This window comes from Papio anubis, chromosome 18 (genome assembly GCF_008728515.1).
Source record: "Papio anubis isolate 15944 chromosome 18, Panubis1.0, whole genome shotgun sequence".
Classification (NCBI taxonomy): domain Eukaryota; kingdom Metazoa; phylum Chordata; class Mammalia; order Primates; family Cercopithecidae; genus Papio; species Papio anubis.
The window spans coordinates 11,954,692-11,967,213 of record NC_044993.1 but is presented as its reverse complement, the minus strand read 5'-3'; the positions used below and the strand labels follow the sequence as shown (position 1 = coordinate 11,967,213).

Sequence of the window (12,522 nt, the reverse complement as noted above, 5' to 3'; positions counted from 1 at the left end):
TCCTAAACTTGGCACTGTTGACATTTAGGATCTGTGGATTCTTTATCAGGAGCTGGAGTGGGCTGGGGCAATCCTGTGCATTGTATGAAGTTTAACAACCTCCCTGGCCTCTGCCCACTGGATGTCAGTAGCATGTGCCAATTGTGACAACCAAAAATAGCTCCACATATTGCCAAATGTCATCTGGGATAGCAAAACTCACCCAGCCAAGAACTACTGCTCTAGCACTTTATTTCCTGACAAGACTAATGGGGGAAAGACCCATAGTAGTAGTAGGGGATGTTGTGGGAGAAGCGAGCCCATCCTATCTTTATCATACATACACTTCCATTCCTGCAATTCCTTCAACTGTTATACTGAGCTAACTATGAGTCTGAGTCCAACCCTGTGCTAGATTTTGGAGGTACAGATGAGCAAAAGTCAGAGAGGACTTCTGTCCTCACAAAGTTTCTATCTAGATAGGTAAAATATATAACGAGCAAAGAAATAAATATCTTTTCTGACAATATGACCAAATGTCAACAAAAGGTTGACATGGTAAAGGGACATAATAAATTGACAAGATGAAAATGACAAAAAAACAAGGAGATAAGAGATAAAGTGACTGGGGGAGCAACATTAGACTGGATAGCCAACATCCTAACAGAGTCCTCTCTCCACTGAAAGAAACAGGGGGAAAGGATTTTATAAATCACCAGGTCAAAAGCCCAAGAAAGGAAGAGACACAAACAGAAGTGACTTACCCCTAAATCACCCAGCAAGCCAGGGACAGGGCAGGGACTTCAATTGTTTCCTGTCTCCAAAACCAGAGCCTGGAACATATTAGCCAAGTTCAGTGTCAGGAAATGTCAAGGGACTTGGAGTCAGAAGATCTAGACTCGGCACTTACAACCCGATTTCACATAAGAATGAGGTGTTGGGTCCCCACTTCCTTATCTATCAGTAGGAATTAAACCATCACTCACAAAACTGTGAAATAAGATTTGAAGCCAGGGGCAGTGGCTCACCCCTGTAATCCCAGCACTTAAGGGAGTTGGGGGCAGGTGGATTGCTTGATCTGAGAAGTTGGAGACCAACCTGGCCAACATCGCCAGACTCTGTCTCTACAAAAAAAAAAATACAAAAGTTAGCCAGGCATGGTGGCACAGGCCTGTGGTCTCAGCTACTCAAATGGCTGAGGTGGGAGAATTGCTAGAACCCAGGAAGTCAAGGCTGCAGTGAGCTGTGATCATGCCACTGCACACCAGCCTGAGTGACAGAGACCCTGTCTCAAAGTCAAGATTTGAAAATACGATTTATGAACAAAGATTCTAGACATGGCATCTACAAAAGTGTTTCCTATAAAACCAACATATCTTGCTATACAAAATTATGAGTAGAAAAAAACATGTTAGGAACTACCCTTCACCTGTCTTCATTTATCCAATTAACATTTATTGAGCGCCTGTATCCAGCAGTGTCTAAATAGTTCTGCCATTGCCCATAAAAGTGGCAGAGATTACAAACTGTACTAAAAATTTATGTCCTACTTTATTTTACTTATAATATTTTACTTATCATTTTTATAATGTGCTTTCCATGGTTCCATAATATTCCAGTATACAAATCCATTAGCACATGCATGATTGCCATGTTTTGAATCCATTTATGATTAAAGTTTTATTTAAGCATTCTAAATACAAATGTTGAGTTGGCTTTCAATAGCAGAGATCAAGAGAAAAAATACACCAGGTGCAATGGCTCATACCTACAATCGCACACTCTGGAAGCCAAGGTGAGAGGATCACTTAATCACTTAAAGCTGAGAGTTCAAGACTAGCCTGGGCAACATAACAAACCCTGTGTCTACAGAAAATAAGCCAGATGTGGTGGCCCATGCCTGTAGTCTTACCTAGTCAAGAGGTTGAGGCAGGAGGATCACTTGAGCCCAGGGAATTGAGGCTGTAGTGAGCCATGATTCCACCTCTACACTCCACCCCTGGGCTACAGAACAAGACCTTGTTAAAAAAAAATTTTTTTCACTATTTAAATAAAAATGTTTTCCCATTTTTCTAATATTGCATATCATATGCTGTAATAAATCTTTATAATTAGTTTTTAAAGGAACATCTGTGTGATTTTTGTGTGTGGTTGACTTTTCAACTTTAGATTTTTCTCCCGTTAGACTTCCAGAAGTGAAATTATAGTATCAAAGAATATTTACTGTAGACTCTTTGTTCCATGGTGTGAAACTGCTTTCCAAAAGGCTTGTGCAAATTCAACTGGGAATTCATTAAATGCAGACATACACGACGATGGAGGTCAGCATTAAATGTTACCAATAGGCTGGGCGTGGTGGCTCACACCTGTAATCTCAGCACTCTGGGAGGCCAGAGGTGGGCGGATCACGAGGTCAAGAGACGGAGACCAGCCTGGCCAACATGGGAACATAGAGAAACCCCATTTCTACTAAAAATACAAAAATTAGCGGGGCATGGTGGTGCATACCTGTAATCCCAGCTACTTGGGAGGCTTAGGCAAGAGAATGGTTTGAACCCGGGAGGAGGAGGTTGCAGTGAGCTAAGACGGTACCACTGCACTACAGCCTGGCAATAGAGTGCCCCGAGACTCCATCTCAAAAAAAAAGTTTCCAATTATAAACCAATTTTTTTTTTTTTTTTTTTTTTTTGAGAGTCTTGCTCTGTGGCTGGAGTGCAGTGGCCTGATCTCGGTTTACTGCAACGTCTGCCTCCCGGGTTCAAGCGGTTCTCGTGCCTCAGCCTCCTGAAGCATACTTTTAAATAAAGTAGGGAGCACAACAAAGGAGTTTTAAAAGATCTCAAAACGAGCCATCAAGGATAGACTCCAAGAGCGGCTAGAGTCCTCAGCCTGGAGGAAGGGTACCTTTACAGCAACCCCTTCTCAAACTTGTTTATGTGCTTGGACATTTCAATGGCCCGGATAGGCAGCGTGTCCTGGCCCGAGGGCTGGAGTGCCGCCCCGGGGAGCGGCTGCAGGGCGGGATCCCGGGGGGACAGCTCAAGGCAGGCCAGGGAAGGACGCGCCGGGCAATGGGCGCGGAGACTAACGGGCAGGACGGCGGCAAGGCGCTGGCTCCTGTCGCGGCACCCGGCTGCTGAGGGCCCTGCTGCTGCTGCAGCTGCTGCTGCTGCTGCTGCTGCTTGGGGAGTTCAAGGCGGCCAAATACCTACGGCGGCCCTGGCAGGGCGGTGCCTGGGGTGGGCGCTGGGCCTCCAGGCCTGAAGCCATGCTTGGCGCTGTCCTCTGGGTCCAAGTGCTGAAGTGTTGGCCGCCAGCGGAGCTGCTGCAGCGCCAGCTTCCTTGGGCTGCTGCGGGTGGACTTGGACAACAGAGAGCTGCTGGACCGGGGCCACTTTTTCACCTGGGTAATGCATTGTCCAGCAGCACATGCTCAGCCTCCTGGAGAGGAAAGGGAAGTGGCCTGGCTTCTACCTTCTGGGCACCCAGGTGAGGAGTAACCCAAGAGAATAGATTGCCCCCTCTTAGCCTCACACTCCCCAGTGCAGCCCATGACAGGAACTCGGTGACAACTGATGGAATGACTGTCTTGCCTCCCTCTCTGTAATGGGGAAAATAGCCAGAGACACCGAGCCAGCTTTTTGCGAGGAATCAAGACAACTCACGTGTTGACTTGGTTTCTGCATCTGTAAATTGCTGGGAATATTTAAGAACATCTAGAGGCCGGGCACAGTGCCTCCCGCCTACAGTCGCAGCACTTAGGGAGGCCAAGACGGAAGGATCACTTGAGGACAGCAGGTGGAGGCTGCAGTGAGCCGAGATCTCACCACTGCACTCCAGCCTGGGTGACAGAGCAAGACCCCGTCTCAAAAATAAAAAAACAAGAACATGTAGAGAGTGGAATATTCCTCTTTCATTAAAGTTTTTGTGACCATTTCGTGAGATAATGTAGGTAGAAGGGCATTACAAAGATTTTTGCTCATAGAAGGTGCTTAGAAAATTAAAATTACCACCAGCTGCAAACCGATTTCTAACACTGGAGATAAAAAATGCCTTCATCTTTTTAGAAGCACTTGCTCAAAAATGAAGTATCAGGTGGCTCTGAGAAGAAGTGATAAATTTCCCGAGTACTCCAAGTACTCGGGAACAATGGGAAGGAAACTAAAATGACAGTAATTTTCCAAGGTGTAGATTTAGTCAGAATGAGCAACCTAAATCAGCTCTATAGCTTCCCTTCAAAAAAGTGAACACTGTTAATTTTAACATGTATTTTAAGTATGGTATCATTTGAAGGAAAATAAAAGGCAAGGTAACATTTAATCTTCTAACAGTATGGCTTTTTTCACTTACGAAAACTTACATAGAATTCTTCTAAAAAAAATCAACGCGTGTCATACTAAGTCACACTGTATGACAACTCAAGTTTATCTGGTGATTTTCTTCGAATATTCACATACTTTCTAATCTCACAATAACCGTATGATGTAGGTTTTTACTCTCTCATTTTAGTGATGAGGAAATTAAGGATCAAAGAGATTTGAGCTTGGTGATTTGCTTAACGCTGCACAGGTTTGAAGCTTCAGAGCCAGGATTGGAGTCCAGATCTGCCTAAGTCCAGGGAACAGTGCGCTCTTTGGGTTGTGTTTTACATATTAAAACTATATCACCTAATTAATCCATTAGCATTAGTAACACAAAGCTGTCATATTTATGTAGGTATGTCTAGAAAGCAGATTCTCAAAGACAAAACATCTCCCCCCACAAATCAAGTACCAAGCAAGAGTAACTTGCAAAACAGGTTAAGGTTGCTTCTAGCTGTACCTTACAGAACTTTCACAATAATCAAAAACAAACTGGTCAAATGAAAACCGTAAATTATTTTGTCCACATACTACAAATATTAAGTTCCCAGCATATTAGGCAGCTATTCCAGATTTTTAAACATGCAGCCATTAACTAACATGCATGATTGAAAGGAACTGCATTGGATCACTTGAGGTCAGGAGTTCGAGACCAGCCTGGCCAACATGCAGAAACCCTGTCTCTACTAAAAACACAAAACTTATCTGGGTGTGGTGGTGGGCGCCGGTAATCCCAGCTACTTGGGAGGATGAGGCAGGAGAATCGCTTGAACGTGGGAGGCAGAGATTGCAGTAAGCCAAGATCATGCCATTGCACTCCAGCCTGGGCAATACAGCAAGACTCTAAAAACAAACAAAAACCCTGCATTAAATGGTTAATAGGCGTCACCTCCGGGTTACATAATGTGGGTGAATTTTTTTCTTTTAAACCTCCTTGTAGAAAGTGTTTTTTGTTTTTGTTTTTTCGGGGGGCAGAGCTAGCTCAAGTTTTATTTTGGACAAAAAAAAAAAGCGCAATTGACTTGTTTTGTAGCTGGAGACATGGGCAAGGGGGTTCTCCAGATAGTAAACTCCCCTGCAGGTGGGCTGAGGACTAGGGCTGAGCCTCAGGTGGGTCTCCCATTCCCCTGCGCTACCCGCTGCACAGCAGCCTCCCTTCCGGGCCCTGGGGCAGTCGCAGGGGGTGCAGGCTGGGAGAGACTATTACAGTTGTTAACTTGGGCAGGACGTCAGGACTCGGACACGAGCTTCGCATCACAGGTCTCAATCTTCTCCACAACCACGGCCCTGGTGGAGCTGGAGCCCGCACCAGAGCCAAAGCTGGAGCTCAGGCGGTAGCTTGTGAGGCCCCCTTAGGACGAGCTCAGACCACCTGCGTAGCCACTGGTGGTCTTCAAATGGATACTCATGTTCTGCATCCCAGACTCTACCCGGCTCTCCTCGCCCTCCAGCAACTTCCTGTAGGTGGCGACCTCGATGTCCAGGGCCAGCTTCACGTTCATCAGTCCCTGATAATCACATGCAGCTGCCGCGCCCTGTCCTGCTTGGCCTGCTGCAGAGCAGCCTCCAGCTTGGACAGCTTGGCTTTGGAGTCTTTAACGGCCAGCTCCCCACGCTGCTCGGCATCTGCGATGGCAGCCTCCAGGGAAGCCTGCTGGCGCTGGCCTTTGAGGCCCTCAATCTCAGCCTGGAGCCGACTAATGTTCTGGTTCATCTCAGAAATTTCAGTCTTTAAACGCCAGATCAGGTCATCCCCGTGCTTCCCAGCCGGCGCCTGCAGCTCCTCATACTTGATCTGCTACATGCTCTCAGCCTTAGCCTGGCTATGGTTGGCGATCTCCTCGTAGTGCGCCTTGACTTCAGTAATGATGCTGTCCATGTCCAGAGCGCGGCTGTTGTCCACGGACAGCACCACAGACTTGTACAAGATCTGGGACTGCAGCTCCCCGATCTCCTCCTTCATACAGCTGCCTGAGAAAGTTGATCTCCTCAGTCAGCCCTTCCAGGCGAGACTCCAGCTCCACCTCCACCTTGTTCATGTAAGCTTCATGCACATCCTTTTTGATGAGGACAAATTCATTCTCCATCTCTGTACGCTGATTGAAGAACAAGTATGAGGATGAGATCAAAGTCCTCCACCAGATCTTGCATGTTGCCAAGCTCTGCCTCCAGCTTCAGATTCTCCTGGCCCAGAGTCTCTAGCTGCCGCCTAAGATTATTGATGTAACTTTCAAACATATCTGTCCATGTTGCTCTGAGCCATCTGCTGCTGCTGCAGGAGGCTCCACTTGGTCTCCAGCATCTTGTTCTGCTGCTCCAGGAACTGTACACCTTGTCTATGAAGGAGGCAAACTTGTTGAGGGTCTTGATCTGCTCCTTCTCCTGGGTATGCATGGCCTGGATGTTGGTGTCCACCTCCAGGTTAAGGCGGCTCAGCAGGCTCTGGTTGACCATGATGATGGTGATGTCTCCCATTCCACTGGCCCCACCATAGCCTCTACCCCGGCCACCCCGGAAGCTGCTGCTGCCCACTCGCGAGAAGCTAGAGAAGCTGATGCGGTCACTGGACCCACCTGTGTAGGAAAGGCTGCTGAATGAAGGCCCAGGGGCCAGAGGTGGACACCTTGTAGGACTTCTGGGTCACCCTGATGGACATAGTAGAGGCAGGAGTGGAGGTAGGTGGGCTGAACCAACCAGAGATTCTAGAAGGAGCACAGAAACTGCTTCTTGGTCCATAATTTTTAAATCAAAAACCACGTTTTATATATGTAACTGGACGTCAGTGTGCCAACTTAATACTTCGGTGCTTGTTAGACACATCCTACTGATTTGAGCTTATTTTATTATTTCATTATTTCAGTAATGCAGTATTTCCATTAACTTTCAGCCTACGTTATTAAGAAGATCTATGAGCTAAAACGCATCCTTCACAAATCCAAAGAAAGGGGGTTGGGGACAGAGAAAAAACAAGTTGCATTAAGTGGAGGACTCAACTTTTGCAATTGCCAGTAAAGTGGATCCGTTACCCAGAGACCAGCTTGTATCCCAAATTACAATACAGGGAAATGGATTATGACTGGATACTCAACCTCACAACAGTAGAAAAAAAAGTAATCTTCATATGTTGGGGAATTCCCACCAGAAGCAAAACAACTTCATGTTTTCTTTCTCTATGTTTTTTTCAGGTATTTTCTACCAAGTTACTTTTGCCTAACAATTCATACACCATCACAAAAGACGAAGAGCTCAGTCAAGAGATTTAACAAAAGAATATATGGAATGAAAATTTAAAAATTCAAAAGACTCTTTCCACCTGAATCCAAAAACTACTGCAGAGAAGAAACCGGCTCTTTTCACAGGCATCTTCAAAGGAGGACATTCTTGGCAAATACTGTCCTTCAACCTCAGAGAGAGGAAACTCCCTGTTATGTTTAATGTACATTCCTCCCGCTTTGAAGCCTCCCTTTCCCTGTCGCCTTGTTGAAGGTTTCTGTTGCTTTATGGATTTTAAAATATGCAGAGTTTTTATTATTTCAGCTTCTTAAAAACCTTATTTGCTGAGAGAGTGTGTATCTTAAAAATGCATGAATTCTGTATGGTGCCAGAAATGTAGAAAATGTAGGAAGCTTAAGTTCTTCTTCCAGAGGAAAAGTCAAAACTGATGGTCAAGATTGATATGTTAGCTATAAGCCCAATGATAGCAAAGATTGTGTTGGAGTCATAAATGTCTCTTTACAAATGCCAAGGGCCTAGGCAGACATTTTATAAGCTCCATGGATATTTAATCAAGCATGCCTGGCTTTGTTGACCTAGAGCTTTTGGTATTTATTAGCAATTTTCTGTGTTAAGAATTTTTTTAATCAGATGAACTTTATGGTGGTCAAAGGTGAAACAAGTAATTAAAATTAATAGCAGCTCTGAATAAATGAATAACTACCACCAAACCAGAGAGAGAGGTTATCTTACGTTGACAGCTCTCTAAAAAAGCTATGTCATTAGGCGATGAAATTTACTTGCCTGAACAGCCCATAAATAAAAGGTTTCTGTGGCCTACCAGTTGTTGATGGGGACAGAATAATCACTCAACACCAGATGCAATGCAGCAAAGTAATTAAGGCTCAGAACTCAGACCCGGGTACGAATCAAGGATCCTTTACTTAGTAGTTAACTAGAACACTGGAACTAGTTAACTTCATGCTCAGCTTCTTATCCACAGGTGGGAATTCTTGTGGTACTTACCTTTCTGTGTTATTGGGAGGATTGAATAAGAACCTTCATAGATGTCTTAGTCAATGCACTCATGTATGTAACCGTAGTGAATGCTAACAATTTTGTTTTTGGAGACAGTCTCACTCCGTCACCCAGACTGGAGTGCAGTGGCATGATCCTGGCTCACTGCAACCTCTGCCCACATCCTGGGTTCAAGCAATTCTCTGCCTCAGCCTCCCAAGCAGCTGGGACTACAGGCACCTGCCACCACACCCGGTTATTTTTTAATTTTTAGTAGAGACTGGGTTTCACCTTATTGGTCAGGCTGGTCTCCAATTCCTGACATCAGGTAATCCACCTACCTCAGCCTCCCAAAAAGTACTGGGATTACAGGCATGAGCCACTGCGCCTGCCCAACTATTTTTGTCCTCCTTTGCATCATTTCATATGAGCACATATTCCCAAATGTGAAGACAATGACTCCCTCCCTTTATCCTCCACTCCAGGCATCTGCTGAATCCTCCAAGTGAAACGGAACAAGGGGAAGATCCCTGGAGATCAGATTGTCAGAGCCAGTATCCCATGTGCTGACCTGCCATGACAAAGACTGGCAGGGAGCCTGCTATAGAGGAAGAGTAAGAATTGGCCAAGTTGAGTTCACATACGGATTCCATCAATAACTAGGGGCCAGGTGAGATTAGGTAAGCATCTTAACTTCTCAAACTTAGTATCCTCCCTGAAAATTGTGTATGCTTGTACTAAGCTCAGAGGATTATTGTTCAAAATTAAATGGAATGACAGACATAGATGTGTCAAATGCAGTCCTCTGCCCAAAGCAGATGTTCAGTTAGCACTGGTCTCCTTCCTGGCACTGAGTTTTGGGGTGACCTTTTCTGAGCTCTCCACAACCTGGCCTTTTGTTTTAGAGAGTTCCGAGTATAATCCAACAGGTGGACACATAAGCAGAAGGTAGAAATTTTATTCCCACAAACACAGCACGTGTTATTACACAGTAAATAATCAGAGCATGATCAGAGCTTGACATTCTAGAAAAAGAGGCAGCATGACAGAAATGCTCTGGGCATATGTCAACATGAGGGCAGACTAGAAAGAGCCACAGTCACAAATTATTTGGATGGCATTCATAGTCCCGTTTCTCTCAGCGTCAGTCTCCTTCCCAGAAAAAAGAAGTATCTACAGTATTAGGTACTCTTCTCAAAAATAATTCTACCATGCTACTCAGAATTAACCTTTTCTTCTACGACAAGTGGAATGACCGGCAGGAGGGGAAAAGCAGAAGGTCCTTGCTCAGCTCCCTCTTTCCCATCTTCCTCTGATATTTCTTTCCCTGGAATGGAAACAGTCCTCCTATCTCACGTTTAAAGTAAAAGGACTTTCAGGGTTTACTGAGAATTCCTTAAGAGGAATGAAGAACCTCACTGTATGAGCAAGAACACATCCATGGCATTTATTAAGTATGCTTTACCACTTTATTGTATATTTTAAGTTCTGGGATACATGTGTAGGATGTGCAGGTTTATTACAGAGGTAAATGTGTGCCATGGTGGTTTGCTGCACCTGTCAACCAATCACCTAAGGTATTACACCCCACATGCATTAGCAATTTAACCTGATGCTCTCCCTCACTCCAACCACCCCCCCAGGCCCCAGTGTATGTTCGTTCCCCACTCCCTGCCTTCACCAGTTATTTTCTATGTGATCAAATATAAGCTTTAGTGTTCTGATTTCAAAAAGATGTCGGTGGAGATGGACAATCTTAACCTCAGACTACTGATTGGCAAATAGGGATATGTATCGTTATAAGAGCCTGGCACAAAGAAAACACTCAGTGTTTGCTTTCTTTCTTGAGATGGAGTATCACTCTGTCACCCAGGTTGGAGTGCAGGGGCACGATCTCGGCCCACTGCAAGTTCTGCCTCCTTGCTTTAATCGATTCTCCTGCCTCAGCCTCCTGAGTAGCTGGGCTTACAGGTGCCTACCATCACACGCAGCTAATTTTTTAAATTTTAGTAGAGATGGGGGGTTCAACCTGTTGACCAGGCTGGTCTCTAACTCCTGACCTCAGGTGATCTGCCTGTCTTGGCCTCCCCAAAGGGCTGGGATTACAGCCGTGAGCTACTGCACCTGGCCTGCTTTCTATTTATATGCCTCAGAAGGACTGTAGGCCCACTGAGGTTTACAGATTACTTTTATTTTTTGTATACCCAAGAGATCTCACACATAGCCTAGTATAATACATTAAATATTTGCAAGGTGGGTCAAAACACCTATTTTAAGACAAGGAAAAAGATCTCAGCATAATGCCCCCCTCTCAGATGAACAGAGAAGATGAATTACCAAGGTGTCATCCCATAGCCAGACGCATGGTCTTACGATGGATGCGGATGTTTTTCCCCCAACTCAGACATGTATTTAATAATTGTAGATATCCAAAAGAATCGGCATCTAATCTCAAAGTCGTGAATGAACCTGTGGGTTTGGCTTAACGAGGCTCAGCCACTGAGCTGCCTCAGCTAACAAAGGAACAGTATGTGATGATTATGGTAACAACTTCCATGTCTTAATCTTACATATTTAGTTTCAATAAACCGTTTGTACCAATGGCTCTGGAGCTTGGAGAAAGACTAAAGGAAAGCGTAAGTGACTCTGAGCAGGGTGTGGGCCTATGCAGCAGAGCTATCCTTGAGGGAGAAGATTAACAAAGCCCTTTCTTCCAGTAATCAGGACAGTCATGAGTGGTCCTTTTTTCCCCAGTATCAGGACAGTCGTGAGTGGCAGTCCTATCCAAATGGGCCACTGGAGCTAAAAGGCTAGACCCTGCCCCTCTTCAGCTCTGAGCTATAACAGGTTTGCTCCCCGCAGGCAGAGGCAAGGAGCTTGCAATGGGGAGTTTTCAGTGAATGAGCACCACGACATAGTTGTTTCTGATCCCTCCCCATCCAATTGTGAAAAGACGAAGCAAGGGAGGCAAGAAAAATGCTGAATCTACAAGACAATAGAAGGGACAGTGCCGTCCTTATCAGTACTAGCCCTGGTGGATGCATGGCTTTTCAGCTACACGATACTACTTGTTTCCCTTCATTTCCTCCGTTTCCATTCATTCCCCTCTGTTGTGATCTGGAATCAATTCTAAACCTCAGCGTCTTATGAAGCTGATCCATAAAGACCTGCAAAAGCAGGTTACTTTTGAGGTATAGTCACATCATTTACAAATAGAGCCGTTATAAACAATGTAGCTTTGCAGAGATCTGCCACTAGCAGTTAGGGAGTTAACGCTTTAAAATCAAAGCAAGGAGCCTAGAGTGTTGCCACTTTATGGAAGACACAGAAGTTGGAGCAGGACTCTATGGGAGCTGCCCAAGACCTGATGGCATGAGATGTCTGAGTAATTCATCTGTCTGCCGTGAATGATTCTATACTTTGGCTGAGACATAGATCTCCTTCGAGTTTTATTGTCTCAGGACATTACAAAGGAGGCAACATAATGTAAAGGAAAGAACAAATACCACAGTGAAAATCCAATTTTGTCTCAAACTAGCTGGGAGACCACAGGTAAGTCATGAAAGGCCTCAGTTTTTCTGACTGCAATTATATTGGACTGGATGTTCGTGAAGTCCTTTTCATAGCCAGACATTTTGTATGGCCACAAAAAGGGTTAAATCTCTGAGGTCCTGAAAGAAAAGTATATCCCTCCCCATCCCCACCACCATGCAGGCTAGTTTTACTGAGTTTTCCACAGGTCCCCCGATAACACTTCCTCTTAGGCTGGGCACGGTGGGTGAGGCAGGCAGATCACCTGAGGTCAGGAGTTTGAGACCAGTGTGGGCAACACAGGGAGACCCTGTCTCTACAAAAAATTTAAAAATTAACTGGGTGAAGTGGCACATGCCTGTGGTCCCAGGTACCAGGGAGGCCGAGGTAGGAGGATCACTTGAGCCCAGAAGGTCAAGGC

At 45.2% G+C, this 12,522-nt stretch overlaps 1 pseudogene; it reads right to left on the bottom strand.

Annotated features, from left to right (window-relative positions):
- Positions 1-5,130: 5,130 nt before the first annotated feature.
- Positions 5,131-8,754, bottom strand: LOC101025737 (annotated as a pseudogene).
- Positions 8,755-12,522: the final 3,768 nt, after the last annotated feature.